The sequence below is a fragment of the Globicephala melas genome, chromosome 3, assembly GCF_963455315.2.
Source record: "Globicephala melas chromosome 3, mGloMel1.2, whole genome shotgun sequence".
NCBI classification, from domain to species: Eukaryota; Metazoa; Chordata; class Mammalia; order Artiodactyla; family Delphinidae; genus Globicephala; species Globicephala melas.
In genome coordinates this window covers 47,433,768-47,454,801 of record NC_083316.1, presented here as the reverse complement: position 1 = coordinate 47,454,801, position 21,034 = coordinate 47,433,768, and the positions used below count along the sequence as shown (strand labels likewise).

At 41.9% G+C, this 21,034-nt stretch overlaps 1 protein-coding gene and 1 non-coding gene across 4 annotated transcripts in view; both read left to right on the top strand.

Annotated features, from left to right (window-relative positions):
• Positions 1 to 21,034, top strand: part of ELOVL7 (ELOVL fatty acid elongase 7) — a 72,481-nt gene that overhangs the window by 19,068 nt on the left and 32,379 nt on the right. The gene's annotated exons all lie outside the window — the stretch shown is intronic.
• On the top strand, positions 15,541 to 15,647 carry LOC115848516 (U6 spliceosomal RNA). Its single transcript, XR_004037729.1, has one exon. It is a non-coding gene; the product is annotated as a U6 spliceosomal RNA (small nuclear RNA).

Genomic DNA, 21,034 nt, shown 5'->3' with positions numbered 1-21,034 from the left:
TATCCTGTCTAGCGAATCACCAAGCCCTTCCTGTATTGCCTCACAAATATTTCTTGACTTTGTGTCTACCACCACTGCACGTCACTAAATTATCTCTGCCCTTGTTGAGGGCTTTCAGCATTTCTCATTGGGATGGTTGCAGTTAAATCCTAGTTGGTCTCCCTGCCTTTCTCACCCCCTCACATTCATCCTTCATGAGCTAGGTCACAACACTGGTTTAAAACCCTTCAGGGACTCCCTCTGCCTTTGCTAAGGCTTGCACACGCTCACTGAGAGCGTGCTGCTGGGGTAAGCTTGAGGGAGGGGGTCAGGGTGGTTGGACTCTGGCAGAACCGTCTGGCTGAGCTCTTCGACATCATTATGCTTCGGCATAATATTTCACCTTTTGAAAACTTTCCATTGCCTATGCACCATCTTTTCTTTGTTGAAAAAGTTAATTAATTAATTAATTAATCTTTGGCTGCATTGGGTCTTCATTGCTGCGTGGGCTTACTCTTCGTTGCAGTGTGTGGGCTTCTCAGTGCGTGGCTTCTCTTGTTGCGGAGCATGGGCTCTAGGCACGTGGGCTTCCATAGTTGTGGCACGTAGTCTCAGTAGTTGTGGCTTGCGGGCTCTAGAGCACAGGCTCAGTAGTTGTGGTGCACGAGCTTAGTAGCTCCATGGCATGTGGGATCTTCCCGGACCAGGGGTCAAACCCATGTCCCCAGACGGATTCTTAACCACTGTGCCACCAGGGAAGTCCTACCATCTTTTCTTGCTATTCCTCATTTGCACTTCTTCTTCAGTGCATTTGCCCATGCTGTTACCCCAAAGTGCCCAATTCCTGCCAGTCACTAAGAAGTAGCTCAGATCTCATGTCCTCTAGGAAGTCTTCTTATCAGTCACATCTTTATTAATTTTTTCACTGAGATTTATGGAACATCTGCATTGTCTCAGGCAGCCAACAACATCCCAAAAGGTGGAAGATGGGAACGTACCTGAGTGAGTTAGAGCTGTGCTCCTTAGACTTTCTGTGATGGTGGACCAATTGAGTTGTTCTTTGTTTTTGCTCTATCACGGACCAATAAGTGGTCCTGTTGCACATGATTAAGATACAGTTTGCACCACGTGTGACTCACCACACTAATTCAACAACATCCAAACTGGTGTATACCTTGTTCAACAAGTATCACATACTTGGATGTCCCTGCAATGTCAAATTGCCATAAACATTTCTAAGTACTTACACCTGATTTCTGGACTTACCTTGGACCAGAATGGTAATAAACCATTTGGACACCAGCACCAGTCCACAGGCCAGCTTTGAGTAGCGTTGTACTAGAGGGTTTGCCGCAGATGCTGTGGTAGAAGAGGAGACAGTTATATCAGGGGCTCAGAAGAGACTAGACAGAGCTGTAAGATGAGCATAACCCTGTTAGAGGAGGGCAAAATTTAACAAAAATGAGATCTGCTTACCAGCCAGGTGAACGAGGCTTTTTAGCCATGAGGGGAAGGTGGAGCATGAAGAGAGAGGGAAGGTGGAGTAGGCTGGGACTGCGAAGGCTAGGGTAGTAGGAGCATAGTGAACAGGGGCTGCTGAAAGGGAAGCAGTGAGGCTGCAGCGTCAGCAGGGGTTGATTTTATTTACTCAGCAAATACTTTCCAAGAAACACCTATGTGCCAGACCCTTCCTAGGCACTGGAATTAGAAGCCAAGCAGGGACAGTTTTGGCTCTAGTAGAGCTTAGAGGGGTTGCTAAGAGTAGCCAAGGAGTTAGACTTTAACTGCAGGCAGTCTTTGAAGGATTTTGAGCTGGAACATGGCATGCTCAATTTAATCCTTGGAAAAATGACCCTGGTGGATTGGGGGAAATGGATTTGGGGAAATGGATGGCTATTGAGTCAGGAAAGTTAATCGAGAGGTCATTATAGTAATCTAGGTAAGAGATGATAAAGGTCAGAAAGTAGCAGTCAGAGGTTGGGGGAAGAAATGGGGGTGAGGGAAAGAGAAGGGACTTTTAGGAGGAGTATTATTAGGGTGATATAAATCACAGGTCTGGAGGGGTCAGTGGAGTTTAGGATGGCCTTCTGTTTCTGACTTGTAAGAAGGTTGGTGGTCCAATTCATTGGAAGAGGGAGAGATTGGAGGAGTAGTAAGTAAAGCATCTGCGGACGTCACACAGTTAGGTACCCTTCTCCGTACTCCTGCAGTGTGCTGTGCTAAACTGTATCATAGCATTGTTTAATGGTTTCTGAGCTTGCGAGCTCCTTGAGAACGTGTGCCCACTTTTCTACCCTAAACACTTGACTCAGGGCCTCACATGGAACAGGCTCCACAAATGATTCTTAAGCTGAACAGGAAGTCTTCATTTTTTATTACTGCCATAACAAATTATCACACGCAGAGTGGATTAAAACAGCACAAATTTATTATCTCATAGTTCTGTAGGTCAGAAGTCCAGGTTGGCAAGGGTGATCACTCTGCTCTGTGTTTCAAAGGTGCTGGCCATCTTGGCTCTTATCAGAGGCCTCTAGAAAGAATCCATTTCCAAGCTCATTCAGGTTGCTGGCAGAATTCAGTTCCTTGTGGTTTCAGGACTGAGGTCCATGTGTCCTTGCTGGCTGTCAGCAAGAGCTGCCTAAGCTCTTAGGAGAGTTCTTTCCAGTCCTTGAATGTGGGCTGCTACATCTGAGAGCCACCGACAGTGCACTGAATCCTTCTGCGTCCAATCTCTCTGTCTTCCTGTCTTCTTCCAACCAGAGACAGTTGTCTGCTTGAAACGGCTCGTGTGATTACATTGTGCCCACCTGGATAATCCACGATAATCTCCCTACTTTAAGGTCTGTAACCTTAATTAGATCTATAGAGTCCCTTAGAGATTCCAAGGATTAAGGCATGGACATTTCGGAGGGGCTGGGGAAGGTGGGAGCATTGTTTTGCCAACCCTATTAGGAATTATCCACCGAGTTGTGTGGAGGTTACCATCATGTTTCTTAATTATTTGTAAATTCCAGCACCTCCCATTTGTATAGGAGAGCACAAGGAGACTAAGGCTGGCCCAGTGTCAGAAGGAAACGGGAGCAGAGAGAGATCACAGTCCTTCAGTGTCTACTCTTTCTTCCAATCATCCATCTTTTTATCTATCCCATCCATCCATCTATCCATCTATCCCATCCATCCCATCCAGTCATCCTTTCAATCTGTTATGTACTAATGAACACTTGAATACCTGCTTTGTTTTAAGAGTGTATGCTAGGTTGGGAAATGAGGACGTGAGTGAGCTACAAAGATAAATGACACCTGATTTCTGTCAGCCGGTTTTCAGTATATTGATGTCTACATCAAATTTTTATAAATCCATACCATCTACTGGTGAGTTTGACCTGTTTTGATAATGTGCTCTTCCCTGCTTAGTGAATCTTTTTTTAGCAGGCTTTAGCTTCAAACCCTATACCAAGGACTCAGTAAATGTACGTGATTATGGTCATGACTGCTTGGCTCACTCCCTTTTATGCGTGGCCATAAAGTTTGGGAAACATTAATAAATATAGATGATTGTTGTGTTAATTTTTAACTTAAGATAAGTAACCACTGTTACCAATATCTTACCAACCTTTCCAGAGATACGGAAGTGTTTATCCTGTACCTGGCGTTAATTATGGTTTTTAGTGATTATTCCATAGCAGCTTTGAAAAAGCTACTTCATTCCTTTTTTTTTTTTTTTTCTTTCAATACGCGGGCCTCTCACTGCTGTGGCCTCTTCTGTTGCGGAGCACAGGCTCCAGATGCGCAGGCTCAGCGGCCATGGCTCACAGGCCCAGCCGCTCCACGGCATGCGGGATCCTCCCGGACCGGGGCATGAACCCGTGTCCCCTGCATCAGCAGGCGGACTCTCAACCACTGCGCCACCAGGGAAGCCCTACTTCATTCCTTTTTATATCTACATAGTGTTTCCTGGTATGAGTATGGCAGTTTTTTTAACAGGTCTCACATCGGTGGACATTGGTTAGTTTCCACTTCTTTTGCTATTAAAAATTGTAAAAACTCTTCTATGTGTACCTTTCACACAAGTGTTCAACATATACCTAGAATATTTGCATTGCAACAGATATTGCCAAATCACTCTGACAGAGGTTGTACCAGTCCAAATTCCCACCGGCAATGTACAAGGGTGCCTGTTTTGCTGTACCTTGGCCAGCAAAGTATGTTATCAGACTTTATTTGATAAAGTAAAAATGGTATTTCACTCTAACTTTGAACTTGTTATATTGCTGAGTGAGGTTGGATGTCTTTTTTAGAGTTATTTCTATTTCCTTTTCTATAAATTATTCATATATTTTATCCATTTCTCTGTCAGGTTGTTGGCTTTTTTCTTATTAATTTGCTGGCATAAGCTGGGACAAAGTGAGAGACTGGCATGGACATATATACACTACCAAATGTAAAATCGATAGCTAGTGGGAAGCAGCCACATAGCACAGGGAGATCAGCTCAGCTGCTTTGTGACCACCTAGAGGGGTGGGATAGGGAGGGTGGGAGGAAGAGAGACGCAAGAGGAAAGAGATGTGAGGATATATGTATATGTATAGCTGATTCACTTTGTTATAAAGCAGAAACTAACACACCATTGTAAAGCAATTATACTCCAATAACGATGTTAAAAAAAAGTTGCTGGCAGTCTTCATATATTGAGGAAATTAGCCCTTTGGGAGATGAGATGCATCTATTTTTCTTTCTGTTTGACTTGTTTTTTGTTTTTGGTTTTTTTTTGTGGTACGCGGGCCTCTCACTGTTGTGGCCTCTCCCGTTGCGGAGCACAGGCTCTGGACGCGCAGGCTCAGCGGCCATGGCTCACGGGCCCAGCCGCTCCGCGGCATGTGGGATCTTCCCGGACCAGGGCACGAGCCCGTGTCCCCTGCATCGGCAGGCGGACTCTCAACCACTGCGCCACCAGGGAAGCCCTTGACTTGTTTTTTGATTTTGTATATAATTAGGCTTTTGACATGCACAAATATTTAATTTTAGGTGGGTTTTACATCTTTACAAACTTCCAACTGTCACGGTTGGAAAGGCCTTCCTCATTTCAGTATTATAAAATAATTATCTCAGGTTCACCAAGTATTTTTTTAACTTTTTATTTTGAAATAACTGTAGATTCACAGAATTAGTGCAGAGAGATCTTGTGTACCCTTTACTGAGTTTCCCTCAATCACCAGGTATTTTTATAGTTTCATTTTTTTATGTTTCAAATTTTGATGCATCTGAGATTTATTTTGGTATGAGCTGTGGATTCCAATTTCTTTCTTTCCAATTGGTTACCCATTTGTCTAACTTCATTTACTGAATCATCTATATTTCCTCCGGTAATTGAAAATGCATACATAGCAATCATGTGCTAATAAGTTCCCACATATACTGGTTAATCTTTCAAATTTTTAAAGTATCACAACTTGAAGAGAAACTGAACTGTCACTGTATATTTTTCCAAGAGCTACATGTTGGGATGACCAGAGCTGGCCTTGTTTCAGAATCCTGTTATGGTATAATTTGGCCTGTTTGTCTAGAATTAACTTTGTAGTGCTGTGGGCTGTGCTGGGATTCACGTGAATAACATTCACTCCGTGGCCTCCAGGAGTTCATCTTAGCTTATTGATCCCAATCTGTTGAAGTGACGCCTTTAGACTGTGTAGTGCTTAAGGTTAATCATGCAGTTAACTTCACAAGACCTTTCTGAGCGGTGTATATTACCTCCATTTTGTAGATAGGAAATAGTGACTCAGATTAAAATTGCCCAGACCTCAGGTCTAGAGCAAGTTGTCAGAGCTCAGACAGCTTCTGGACTTATGATTAGTATTATCCCACACTGTTCCAGGACATGCCTCAGACCTGCCCGAGGTGTCTCTTTACTCCATGGATCTGAGATAAAAACCGACATAACTTCTAGGCTGCAACATAACTCCGTTTTTCCATCTCTGCCTTAGCAAACCTAAATCACCGTTTTTAGTTCTTGCTTTCCAGTGAAAAGACTAAGCAAAGACAGATAACTTTTCCAGGGTTTTTCTGATTTCTTTCTGAGCGATGCTAAAGGAAAAATGAAATACTCATCTGCTTATTTAGTTATCTGAATTTAAGGAGTAGATTTAGATAATTCTTAAATTCTTTCTCAGCTCTGTGATTCGATATATGTTTTTTATCTGGCTAGTATTTTCCATAGTTTTATGTGCCTATATAGGAGGGAGTGAACAAAAGCATTTAAAGAATGACAAGTATTTTCATGTGGGTTGTTTAGAGGGAAAACATGCTAGAAATTCTTTAATCCAATTAAAATCACAACTGTTAGGGGAAGTCCTGTAGGCTGGTTATTGTATAATATAATAGGAGTCTTGATTTCAGTTCATTACAGTAGCTTGCTAGCATATATTTAAAGGCCACCCTTTAAAACTGTCTGTGTGCTTTGAGTTTAAGGTTATCAATTCACACACCCTGTACGGTCCACTTACAATTTCTGTTAGCTGCAGTGTAGTCCATGTGATGCTTTTCATGGGATAGGGATTTTAGGAGAAGTAAAGCAGGTGAGTCTCCAGCACTGAATTTTCCACTTAATGTTAAGAATGATCACTGTAGGGCTTCCCTGGTGGTGCAGTGGTTGAGAGTCCGCCTGCCGATGCAGGGGACACGGGTTCGTGCCCCGGTCCGGGAAGATCCCACATGCTATGGAGCGGCTGGGCCCGTGAGCCATGGCCACTGAGCCTGCGCGTCTGGAGCCTGTGCTCCGCAACGGGAGAGGCCACAACAGTGAGAGGCCCTCATACCGCAAAAAAAAAAAAAAATTATGATCACTGTAGCAAAGTAAGGTCTTCCAGATGATTTTGCCCACTTCTCTTGGAAGCCGTGTCTGTATGTGGTTGCTAAGGACAGTCCTCACACTGGCCAATTTGGATATCTAGATACATAAATCATTTCATGTGTTTGGTGGGGAGGAGTATATTCTTAGGGTCTAGTGAGCTAATACAAGGCCAGCCACACCCAAGAAACTGGCTCATAAACTAGAATTCCAAGTCATTCATTTAAAATTGGTCATATATGTAGACAAAGCCAAGATGGAGTAAATGTGCAAGTGGATAATCCTGCTCAGGAGATCCAGGTCTAGGTGAGAAGATTGTTTGGTAAAATTAAAGCAAAAATGTCTAATTCTGTTCTCCTCTCTAGAGATGATTCTTTCTTTTAAAACCTTCATTCACAACACCCTTCTATGCAGGGCTGGAAAACCTAGTAAGTGCTTTGCCAACTGTGTTTTTGAGACTTTGAGGGGACCTCTGTTGTTCAGTTTGCATTCAGTTTTACATTACCTTCACTAATTTAAACAGAACTGTCACAACCTACAGGCGTACATACCTCAGAGATATCACAGGTTCAGATCCAGACCACCACAATAAAGCGAATATGGAAGTAAAGGGAGTCATATGAATATTTTCATTTCCCAGTGCATATCGAAATTATGTTTACACTATACTGTAGTCTGTTAAGTGTGTAACAGCATTATGTCTAAAAAAAATGGATGTATCTTAATTATCAAATACTTCATGGCTAAAAATGCTAACCATCATGTGAGCCTTCCGTGAGTCATAGTCTTTTTGCTGGTGGAAGGTTTTGTCTCAGTGTTGATGGCTGCTGATGGTCAGGGTGGTGGTTGCTGAAGGTTGGGTGGCAGTGGCACTTTCTTGAAATAAGACAACGATAAAGTTTGCCCCATCAGTTGACTCTTTCACGAGCGATTTCTCTGTAGCACACAATTCTGGTTGATTGCATTTTATCCGCAGTAGAACTTCTTTCAAAATTGGAGTCAATGCTCTCAAACCCTGCTGCTTTATCAACTAAGTTTATGTAATTCTAAATCCTTTGTTGTCATTTCAGCAATCTTCACAGCATCATCACCAGGAGTAGATGCCATCTCAACAAACCACTTTCTTTGCTCATCTATAAGAAGCGACTCTTCAACCATGAAAGTTTTATCACGAGATTGCAGCAATTCAGTCAGATCTTCAGGCTCCACTTTTAATTCTAGTTCTCTTGCTTCTTCTACCACATCTGCAGGGACTTCTCCGCTCAAGTCTTGAACACTTTCTTGTCATCTGTGAGAACTGGAATCAACTTCTTTCAAACTCTTGTTAATGTTGATATTTTGACCTCTTCCCATGAATCACAAATGCTTTTAATGGCATATAGAATGGCGAATCCTTTTCAGAAGGTTTTCTACTTAGTTTACCCAGATCCATTAGAGGAATCACTATGACAGTTATAGCCTTATGGCATGTATTTCTTAAATACTAAGACTTGAAAGTCAAAATTACTCGCCGGTCCATGAGCTGCAGAATGGATGTTGTGTTAGGAAGCATGAAAACAACATGAATTTCATCTTACATCTCCGTCAGAGCCCTTGGGTGACCAGGTGCATTGTCAATGAACATTAATACTTTGAAAGGAATCTTTTTTTCTGAGCAGTAGGTCTTAATGGTGGGCTTAAAATATTCAGTAAATCCTGTTTTCAACAGATGGGCTGTCATCCAGGCTTTGTTTTTCCACTTATAGAACACAGGAAGAGTAGATTTAGCATAATTCTTAACAATTTTCAGAATGGTAAATGAACCGTGGGTTGAATTTAAAATCCCCAGATGCATTAAGCCCTAACAAGAGAGTCACCCTGTTCTTTGTAGCTTTGAAGCCCGGTATTGACTTCTCCTCTGTAGCTGTGAAAGTCCTGGATGGCATCATCTTCTTATATAAGGCTGTTTTGTCTCCATGGAAATCCTGTTTAGTGTAGCCACCTTCGTTGATGATCTTAGCTAGATCTTGAGAACTGGCTGCAGCTTCTGCATGAGCACTTGCTGCTTCACCTGGTGCTTTTACAACGTGTTACGGAGACGGCTTCTTTCCTTAAACCTCATGAACCAAACTCGGCTAGCTTCAGACTTTTCTTCTGCAGCTTTCTCACCTCTCTCAGCCTTCACAGAATTAAAAAGAGTTAGAGACTTACTTTGGATGAGGCTTTGGTTTAAAGGAATGTTGTGATGGTTTGATGTTCTCTCCAGACGACTAAAACGTTCTACATATATACAATAAGGCTGTTTGGCTTTCATATCATTTATGTGTTCACTGGAGTAGCACTTTTAATTTTTTTCAGGAACTTTCCTTTGCATTCACAACTTTTGGCCAACTGGCCCAAGAGGCCCAGCTTTCAGCCTGTCTTGGCTTTCAACATGTCTTCCTCACTGAGCTTAATCACTTCTAGCTTTAAAGTGAGAGAGGTGCAATTCTTCCTTTCACTTGAACACTTAGTGGCCATTGTAGGGTCATTGTATTGATAGGTTCACAATATTGCAGGGTTATAAATGGGCATAATTTCAATATTGTTGTGTCTCAGGGAATAGGGAGGCCTGAGGAGAGGGAGAGAGATGGGGGAATGGCTGGTTGGTGAAGTAGTCAAAACACACACATTTATCGATTAAGTTTGCCATCTTGGTGGGGTTCATGGCACCCCCAAATGATTACATAGTAACATCAAAGATCACTGATCACAGGTCACCATAAAAAATACAGTAATAAAGAAAATGTTTGAAATATTGCAAGAATTACCAAAATGTGGCACAGAGACACGAAGTGAGCAAGTACTGTTGGAAAAGTGGCGCTGATAGGACTTGCTCAACGCAGGGTTGTCACAAAACCTCATTTTGTAAAAAGCACAATATCTGTGAAGCAAAATAGAATATAGACTGATGAAACAAGGCATGCCTGTATTTTGATGAACTGCTAAACTGTCTTCTACAGTGGCTGCACCATTTTACAGTTCCAACAGCAACGTATGATTGTTCCAAATTCTCCACATCCTTGCCAACGCTGTTTATTGTCTGTTTTTTTAAAATAAATTTATTTATTTTATTTATTCATTTTTGGCTGCGTTGGGTCCTCGTTGCTGCGCGTGGGCTTTCTCCAGTTGCGGTGAGCGGGGGCTACTCTTCGTTGTGGTGCGTGGGCTTCTTATTGCGGTGGCTTCTCTTATTGTGGAGCATGGGTGCTAAGCGCACAGGCTTCAGTAGTTGTGGCACACAGGCTCAGAAGTTGTAGCTCACGGGCTCCAGAGCGCAGGCTCAGCAGTTGTGACGCACGGGCTTAGCTGCTCTGCAGCATGTGGGATCTTCCCGGACCAGGGATAGAACCCATGTCCCCTGCATTGGCAGGCGGATTCTCAACCTCTGCGCCACCAGGGAAGTCCTTGTCTGTCTTTTTGATGATAGCCATCCTAGTGGGTGCTTGTCTGGTCCACTTCGGAATCCCAGCATAGGGCCTGCTATGGTGTTGATAAATGTTGGTTGATTCCCTAAGTATGTTTTGCCATCTTGCTCATCTTAGGACCCTCCACATCGGAAAGCTGTGTGCTGCAGTAAACAAGCATAGACTAGGGTCCTGTTGAACTCTGAATACCTGCTCTGCAACATAGTAACTGTGTGATCAGGAACAAATTACTTAAGGTCTCTCCAGCTTCAGTTTCCTTATCTGTGACCTGAAGATTATGATACCTTTTGCCTAGGGTTGGTGTGAGGCTTAAGTAGATAATGTGAGTGAAACATCTAGCGCAGGACGTGACCCAGAGCCCTGGATAAGTGGACACTGTTGTTATTCTGTTGTTATTCTCTTGGATAACTTGGGGAGCAGCTTGCCCTACTCCCTTGCCTCAGGACGAGGCAACAGTTGATTTCAGATGTGCCTAGTTGCATTGCCTGTGGTGTGCCGGGTCAGCTCCCTTTCTTTCTTCAAGAAAACTCCCTGCAAATCTCCTCACAGGATCTGTTAAGACCTCTTCAGTTTTTGAGTAAAACTACTGAGGTCTAAGGAGATAGCTGACTGTCATTTGTGGTTTTGCTTCTTCCTTGGGAATTTCTGCTTAAGGTTGGACCGACCCATTTCACAGATTTGCTTGCTTCTATTAACTCATTATTAAAAGGGCATTCCTTTCAGAGGTACCAGTTTTTAAAACTTTAATAAGAGCAGCTTTTTAACTGCAAAAATCCCTGATAATGAGGATTCCACGTTGGCACAGGTTGATTTGGGCAACTGAGAAAAGTCTTTCCGACCTTTGTCAGAGAAGTTGCTTAGCAGAACTTGTTGCCATCTTGCTTTTGAACCTCTTGGTTAATTTATGAAAGCAAAGGAACTGCTTTCATCTGAGACACACAGTGGCTGAGTTCCCGTGGCAGGAAGTGTTTGTCCTTACAAATCTCATACACAGTGGTCACAAGGGAGACCTTGGTATTTTGTTTTACTTGTTCGTGCTTTATGGTGATTTCACAATTGTTTCAGTGTTTTTACCTGAGAGCTATAATAAATAAATAAGACACACTTGCCCTTAGGGATAGTCATTATTCAGCCTCAGTCTAACTGTCCGGTTTTATCTGCCTCTTCCCCTCTTCACAGATCCTTGTGTACTATACAACTAGACTAATGGTTTTTTAACAAGCAGCCTCTGAAATTTCTAAGTCCCCATTTCTGTTAGTAGAAAAAATGTGATAGGAGCAAAACCAAACAGCTGATAACTTTTGAGGTTAAGAGGGGAGGGGAGAGGACAGGTGGGAAATAGCTTACTGGAAAGAGAGAGAGAGGGAATAAGGGAGGGAGAGAGGGGAAGAGAGGGAGAGAGAGGGAGAGAAAGATTTTAACGTTAGAGTAGTAGGGAGTGGTGGGAAGTAAACTGGAATCAGATAACGGAGCTGAGAACTTGGAACTTGATGTGATTTATAATGGGGTGTCACTGTAGGTTCTTGAGGAGGGAGAAAATATAATAAAAGTGGTATTTGAGGCTGATTTTTTTTCTGGTAATAGTATCAACCCTAAGCATGAATCTAAAGGAAATAAGCATGGAGGCAGGCGTTGTCCCAGCCTGGGTGCAGTAATACAGGGTGAAGTGGAGTTTTGGGTGTTAGCATGAAAATGGTGGAGAAAGGTTTCATCTTAAAAAAAAAAATCAAATTAATTTGTAGCAGTTTGCAAGTTAGAGATGAAAGAGCAGAGTCAAAGATGAGTCTGGTGTTTTATATAGGAAGAAAAGTCAAGCCATTAACATTGGTGTAGGTATTGGATAAAGAAGCCAACTGGTGGAAAGTAGAAGTTGGGCAAGATGAGTTCCTTTGGGGATTAGTTAGGTTTTCTGTGACAGTGGTATGTCCGAGTTATAATGTTTATGGGCAGTTGCAAATAGCGGCCTCTGGCATACATGAAAGGTTAGGCCAGAGTGTAGATTTGAAAGTCGTTACCATAGTAGTAAGAGCAGGCAGATAACAGGAAAATCCCACAGATTGAGAAAGAAAGCCCCAGTGCAGGAGCATGAAGAAAAGAACCAGCAGAACAAAATGATAAAGAGCTGACGGATGGAAAGGCACGAGGCCAGTTAGAAAAGTGCTATGTTCTGACAGCCGAGGTTAGGCTTTCAGGAAGGAAGGAAGAAGTCAGAATTGTGGGATGGCAGGGAAATCAGCATAGATAAGAACTCAGGAAAAGCCTTTGGGTATAGCAAAAGGGGGGTCTCTAACCTTTGTGTGTGGCTCCTGTGAGCAAGGACACCTTTAACCAAGAGGGGTGGTTGTTTGAGAACAGTCACACCCTCCCTCAAGCACCCTTTAGAGACAGTGGGGTCCAGAATCTCCACCGTGATGAATCACAGTGTGTCAGATCTACTCAAGAACAGTCCCTCTCTCTTATTTCATTATCATAGGCCTAGCCCTTATTTTTTCCATTTGGATTGTGTCCCAGCATGGCCAGGGGCTTGTCGCTGTTGTTATTGATTTACCAACACAGGCCACCACAGTTAAACTTTCTCCTATCACAACACATGTCTTATGATGAAAATTCAATATATACCAGACAATAAGTTTGGCTCTCTGTTGTCAAACGTATTGGCAAGGCTCCTTTTGCTACTTTATGCTCTTTCCTTTTAAGCTTTTATTTATGTTTCTCATTTTTCCTTTTTTCCTAGAACTTGTCTTGGATTAAGATTGAGGTTAGAGAAATAGAGAAGCATTCTTAGAAGAGAATAAAGAAGAGCTAGGGTCATTGGAAGGGTAGGTTGACAGTTGTGGCTGGGAAGGGATTTTACAGAGTAATGAAAAGAGGCTGCATTGTTACTATCCTCAGCATTACGAGAATTCTGTGAACGATGTTTGACTGAGAGGTGTAAGATCAACACAGTCAATAAAAGCATGAGTCAAGGTTATATTCCTAAATTTTATTTGGAGGAATCACAGACTCTACAGCTCAGAATTAGCTAAAGCTAATTTAACTATACTAGCTTCTATACTATATAATACATAATATTTCCAAACACAACTTCTGACCTTAAATGCTATTTCTCCCCAACCAGCAATTCTCAATTCTGCATTTCAGTATCTTCCCTCAGAAGTGAATTTCAAGTTTTTAAGTCTGTCAGAACTGGTGGTAGCACCTGGTACCCCAAAGGTGGAGCCTGGCCTCCTTCCATGCGACACTGAGACACCAGTAGGCACGTTGAGGTTTCTGTTTAATTTCACATCGCAACAGGGTGCGGTGGACACCACGACGCCCGCGGACACAGCACTCTACTCAGACATTCATCAAACACTACACGTCTCACAGGATCAAGAATTTGGCAACTGACAGTCGTCTGTATTAACTTTCATAAAAACAGGCTTATCTTTTCTTATTCCTGGACATATGGCAGTTCTAGAAGATGGTGCTGCACACGCTGTGGTTTATTTGTCAAGGGAATTCCTTCAAGCCACGAGGATTTCATTAAAAGGTCACAATTCAAATGAGTGAAATGCAAGTAATCTTATTTCTAGAGTTAAAAAGAAAAAAAAAAAGTACAGCTGACCTTTAATGAAAACACATTCCTCAAGTTTTTCAGAATCAAATCCCATTAAAGGAAATCTTTTGAGATGATCAAGTACAGCCTCTCAGTAAAAGGCAAAAAGCATAAATAAATCCAATTAAACTGTAAGTAATTGAGAAGTTGACCTTGTCATGTGAGAGGTTTACAGATAAATATGCCTTATTTCCTTACACTTTAACTTAATTTGAAGCTGAGAAAATTGGATCTTCCTGCTAGCCGGTGCAACAAAATGTAAACATCAGCTCTGATCATTTACTTGATTGATTGATTGATTAATACCATGGATTTTTTTTTTTGCCTCCCCTCCCCTGGTTTAGTTCTGTATGAGATATAAATTTGCATAAGACACCCCTCCCACCCTACTCCACAAGAACTTACAAGAGTTTTAAGTGATGCAAAACATGTCTACAGGGCTTCCCTGGTGGCGCAGTGGTTGAGAGCCCGGCTGCCGAGGCAGGGGACACAGGTTCGTGCCCCGGTCCGGGAAGATCCCACATGCCCCGGAGCGGCTAGGCCCGTGAGCCCTGGCCGCTGAGCCTGCGTGTCCGGAGCCTCCGCAACGGGAGAGGCCACAACAATGAGAGGCACGCGTACCGCAAAAAACAAAACAAAACAAAACAAAAAACATGACTACAAATAAAATTAAATGCAGTGTGATGACTACCAAATATAGAGTGTCAAAATAATTGACAACCAGTTTGGCGTGAATGTCCAACCCACCAGATAGAATGCCACCCGTGAAAAACTGACCTGGACATCCCAATGCACAAGAGCGAAACACTAGTACTGGTTATATATACTGTGCTGTAGGATTGCATATAATTTGGATAATTCCATAATTGATTCAGCTGAATAGTAGTATATGATAATGGGCTAATCCATCGTCAGTTTTGGACAGAACAATATTTCTAACATCATTAATTCCTTACAGAATCTCTTTAAGCAGATGTTTAGATACGCAGCAGACAATAGCTAAGAAGTAGGCTTAGGGCATCCCTGGTGGCGTAGTGGTTGAGAGTCCGCCTGCCGATGCAGGGGACGTGGGTTCGTGCCCCGGTCCGGGAGGATCCCACATGCCATGGAGCGGCTGGGCCTGTGAGCCATGGCCGCTCAGCCTGTGCGTCCGGAGCCTGTGCTCCGCAACGGGAGAGGCCACAACAGGGAGAGGCCCGCGTACTGCAAAATAAAGAAAGAAAGAAAGAAAGAAAGAAATAGGCTTAGAAAAACTCATATATGTGAAAAGCCTGGAATGAATGGATGAATTCATCTTCGCTCTTCCCCTTCAGAAGGAGTTCTAATGTCACTGTCTTCACCCATGAGTGTGAAATGAAGGCGTGTATTAAGTTTTAATACATAGCAGAGCGAAAATCCTAGGGGCACTGCCCCAGACTGGACCATCCTGCTTCTGTTGTTCTGCCCCAAAACATTTTCCTTCATACTGTAAGAAATGCTTTATTTCATTTTCTTAAGTACCTAAAACACTCACTTAAAAATCCATTTGTGTTAACAAGCAGTGTTTCCCTACCTGTAATTGAAGACCCCTGGAATGATATGATCACCTTCTGGGGAGGCCCTAGAAATAGGCCTTTTCAACAAGTATCTCAGGAAAAGTCTAATGCACATTAGAGTTTAAGAATTACCCTCTTGCGCTCGCTTCGGCAGCACATATACTAAAAATGGAACAATACAGAGAAGATTAGCATGGCCCCTGTGCAAGGATGACATGCAAATTTGTGAAGCATTCCATATTTTTTAATTGCAATCATTGTTGCTTTTGTTGTGGTCATCCATTTACAATGCCTGGTGTCAGTTGATTTATCTCTTGTAAAAATAAAATACAGTATGTGTGTGTGAAAAAAAATTACTCTTGTTCTGAATAGCGATGAAATTCTTTTCTTTCCTGTATCTAGCCAATATGAGTTGCAATTTAATGAATTGACTTTTTGTCTGCTTGTTTGGGGGACTAGGTAGTTGTGTACTTGGAACATTTTTGGTGGGGTTGAGGCCTTGGTAGATAGGGGATTTAGGGCTGAATGAGATCTCTGGGTATAATGTATACCCAAATACATCTCATATACTCAGGTTGTATTCTCACTTTTAAAGTGTTGTTAAGTATCTATACCAAGATTCACTCCACCTTAAAGGTGTGTGCCATTCCCAAGGGACACCTTTAAGGCGCCTGTCTCCGCTCACCAGTTGAGTGTGAGGCCTCCATCATCAGAGTCTCTCTATTGTTCCCTTCTCTGAGCTGGAGAAGGGAAAGATTAGGATTAGTCCATTTGCTTCTCTTCAGGCTCGGGGGTGCTTGTGCAAGTTCTCAGGCTCTTTTGCAACAGCAGTGCAGCTGGGGAAGAGGCTGTGTTGGGTTAGGAGCTCTGCCGTCCTATGCATGCTACTCTGCTCCAGAGCCTTTCCTGGGCCACAGATTTTTTGAAATTTAGAACATTTGTCTGTGTCCCTTCCTTATTTGGTTCCTTCTGTGAAGTTTTGTGGCTATTTATTTATTTACGATTCATATTACTTTTTTTTTTTTCATTATTTGGAGGGAGGTTCTACCAGGCAACTTTATTCTGCAGGTTTCTGACTGTTGCTTCTTTATGTTTTTCCATGGCTTCTCTTTCTGTTTTATAAACACGGGTGTTCACTGAGAAGGTGCCCTTTGCCGTGTTTCCTCCTGCATTATTTATCACAGAAATGTATTCTGCTCCCACGTTATCAGCTCTCTTTATTTATAGTTGATGATGACCTTAATCCTGAGCTCTGATTCTGGGTGTTTCTCCAAGCTGGCTGAACATTATCACTTACTGTGTTAGTTTGCTAGTGCTGCTGTAACAAAGTTCCACAAACTGGGTGGTTTAAATAACAGAAATTTATTGTCGCACAATTCGGAAGCCTAGAAATTCAAAAGCAATGGGTTGGCAGGGTCAGTCCCTGCTGAGGTTGTGACAGAAGGGTCTGTTCCAGGCCTTTCTCCTTCATTGGTAGATGGTCACCTTCATGTTCATATTAGGTTCTTATATGCATGCCTATGTCCAAATTTCCCCTTTTTATAAGGACATCAGTCATATTGGGTTAGGGCCCACCCTAATGATATCGTTTTAACTTGATTACCTCTACAAAGACCCTATTTCCAAATAAGGTCACATCTGAGTATTGGAGGGTAGGATTTCAACATATGAATTTTCAGGGTCACAGTTCAACCCGTAACACTTGATTGTTCACTTCATGCCACAAATATTTTCTGCTACATGCCAGGCAGTGGTCTAGGCGCTTGGGAACACAAGGATAATTAGGCCTAATCTCTTCCTCTTGATGAGCGAAAAGATAAGAATTAATAAACAGGCATTTTCAATACTGTGCAATAAGTGTTATCATAGATGAGATGAATTGTTATGAGAACACCTTAGTGGTACACCTCAGCCCGACTGATTGAATCAGGGGTGGCATCTCAGAGGAAGCAATGCTTATGCTGGATTCTTCCCAACAGAATGCAATCACTGCATTGTCTTTCTCCCTGCTTCCAAACCACACCCTCAGTCACCCAGCCCTGGACTCTGCTACCCAGATAATCTTTTCAAGCACCACTTTGATTAAGATATTTCTCAGTTGAGAAACCTGTAATGACTCTTACTTTGTCAACAGAGTTAAGTCTAAAAAATTCTTTCGCTTGGCTTTTGGGTCGTCCACAGTCAAGTACCAACCCTGGAATCTACCTTTCCTGTGTTGACCTTTCTATTGTTCCCCTCTTTCACTCTGTGCATTATCAAAACAGACTAACAAACATTCTGGAAATGCAGTTGGAGATTTTCTATAATTTTGTGAAGGCAAGGTTTTGATTTTGTTTCCTACTATATCACTGGCACCTAAAGCAGTGCTTGACCTATAACAGATACTTAAGAATATTGGTTGAATAAGCAAATGAAAGAACTTTCCCCTGGAGGTCCCTCTGCTTGTGATGTGCGCCTCTCCCCTGTCCCAGGTGCACACATTTTTGCCTATTGAAATATTATACTCAAGGTTCAGCTCATATGCTCTCCTCCATTATGCATTTCTTCTGGGTCACATGTCCCAGATGTGAACCTTCATTCCGAGAGGCTGTAGTTGTCTGTGTGAACTGTTCACGTGACCCTGCATTCTGCTTTGCATTTTGGGTATCTGTTTAGGTGTTTATTTTTTCTTCCAAACTGAAGGTTGTTTGAATTCAGGAACCATATTTTAAAAGTATCCTGTTCAGCACTTCCTTGCACAACAACAGATGCTCAAAAAATACTTTTTGTTTGAAGAGAAAATGAACGAGAGGGGTATCTCATTCATTTGAAACAAAGTAGAGAAGAAGGCCTAAGGGATGGAGTATTTGGTCTGGCCCCCTTGCCTGGCCTTGTTTTTCTGAGTTTATACTTCAAAATTAATTCAGCAGATATTTATTGAGCACCTACCCATTTTACTCAAGGAATTGTACTAGGACTTAGATTACAAATAGGAATTAAACTGCCCTTGAGGTACTTGTCACTTCTTCTAACAGAAAAATGAGTCCTATTGGTCCTGGTGGTCTCTTTAGTCTGTTAGTCTAGTGGTTCATATATATATAGTGTTATAGTTTCCAGAGGCATCTAATTTGTACAGTTTTTCAGATGCTTTTCTCTTCTCAGATTTATCGAATTTTCTAGAATTCTCCCACATGTTGAGGCTGCCTGAGGGCAGGGCCCTATTTTCATCCTCCTATTCCCTACTGCCTAGCACTGAGTTTACAGCTGCTGGTGATTTGAGCAGGTCCTTTATTTACCCTAAATGTTCTCTGACTCTTCTCTGAGTTGGCCTTGCCTCTCCAATTACAGAATGCTGTCCTGGGACCTGAGATGCGGCAAAGACACTGATTACTCTGCTTAGCCTGGGAAGCCCTCTGTTTTCATAAGAGTAATAGTAAGCACAATAAATAGTGCGTTTAGCATTTTGCTAAAGGTTTTACATGAATTGTATTTCCTAGTGGGGCCTTTTGCTAATATCATTGGTTTCTAGGATGCTTTCATTTCTAACAAGTTGTCATATTAACATGTTGAGGTTGTTAAATGAATATCTAAACTAAAGTCTGTCTGCCTCGTACATACTCATGAGTCAGGATTATGTTTCAGAGCCAAAGCAGGAATGTAATCTGATGTATATAATAATGTATATAATGTGTGTGTGTGCATAAATATATATAAATATAAATATATATGTAATGTAAACCAGTCTGGTGGGTCATGCATATATAGTGTTATGTTATCCGGAGGCATCGAATTTTAATAGGTCCCTCTTTCAAGGGAAAGTGAAGATGTGAAAATCAAGATGAAATAATAGAATTGTAAGGAAAGGAGGGGGTGGTAAGGATATTTGTTTTGAGGTCCTGCTTGACATGAAAAGTAGAGCTCTTAAACCTGATTGAAGGGCAGATCTGAGTCTATTCATACAGAGAGAGTGTTAATATGTAACTCCTATGTCATTGTTATCGGGAGTGGGAAACACCCATTTTACTTAAACATGCTGTATACCAGTGAGAACAACATTAAGTTTGTGGAAGTGGTAATAGCAATTACAAGTGTGAGTCCAACTCTATGCTGTCTGTGTTTATGGACTTAGAACATATTATCTGTATCATCAAAGAGGCTGTGGCACAAGGTAATTCCAAATAGCAGACATGTAAAAGTCACTAGGAAGTCTTACATGGTGTTGCAAAACATGCTTAACTTATTAATCATGTTTTGTTTAAACAAACAAAACAATCAAGATTAGTCTATCCTGAACACACATCACCAGGGGGAGCAGAGAGCACTTAGATGGGTGGGTTCCCTGTCAGACCTTCGTTCATATCTGAACTATCACTCCAGAGTAATCACCTAAAGTCACAATTTAAGCAAACATTGTTTCTCAAAGCTAACCTCCCTTTCCTCCTCGTGGGTTAATCAGCCTTCTGCCTTTTTCAGGCTCCTGCTTCCTCCCTGAAGCCATGTGCTTTCCCACACGTGCGGGGTGGGAGTCAGCACAATACCAATTACCCTGTAGAAACCACTTCAGGCCCAATCCTTTTTCAGTGCTTGGTTTAAATATGGGCACTTGATACAATCCTGGGAGGAGGTGTTTTAGGGGCCTCTGGGAGCATTGGGAAAGGTTTTAAACCTCCTAAAAAGAGACACAAAGAAAAGACCCTTTTACTACGCTGGAAGAAGGTGTATGAGAATGTGATATTTTGGAATGACTGTCACCATCTTTTTCCACAAAAATGACAAAACAGAAATTTCAGAAGAAATTTTCCTACCTTTGGACTCCTTTTTCTATGAGATAACACGTCCTCTTACTGCTTAAGCCATTTGAGTTGTGTTCTGTTATTTGCGAATGAAAGCATCATCCCTGATACTATAACATTCCCATTTGAAAAACAGAAAGTTAGGCGTTTAGTATCTTTATTTGATGTTTGAGTTGATCAGTTTTGTTTGCCTAAAAGACAAGGCTTATATTCTAATTTTCTGTAACTTCCTAAGACCTCAGATGTAGCAGTAATTTTCTCTTTTCACAAATGCTTGAGAACGTCAAGCTTATTTCACCCTTGAAATAGGAGTTTAGTGTATGCTTGACTCAAAGATCTCCCAGATTTCACATCTGTTGAAATTATTTTGAATCACCAGAGAAATCTTTTCCAATATTGATTGCACCTCCTGGTCCTGCCCTTCTTGACCCAGATACCTTATCATATCCTAGTGACATTCATTTGGAACCCCTTGTCATGAATCATGCCTATTCCTCATATTGTGGGTGTTGTCATGTCAGAGAATGGTTTATGCAGTATTAAGAAGTTCCCAAACCTGGCCCATCATCAGAGTCTCCCCAGACATACTAACTGAATCCAAATCTCTCTCTAGGTAATTATGACAATCAACCAGGTCTGACAGCCACTTGTATTAGGGCTATAGAAGAGAGGAAATTTGTACTGACCTGATCCCATACATAAAGTAAATGGTTTCAAACCTCCCTTGACAAAGTCAGCATATAAGAACAAAATTTTATTTTGTTATAGCTTAATTTTTAATTTTAATAAAGCTTTCTTTATTCTTTGGGCATGGTAGGAACCTATTTCGGTCAACTCTAAATGTGACCACCCCTCTCTCC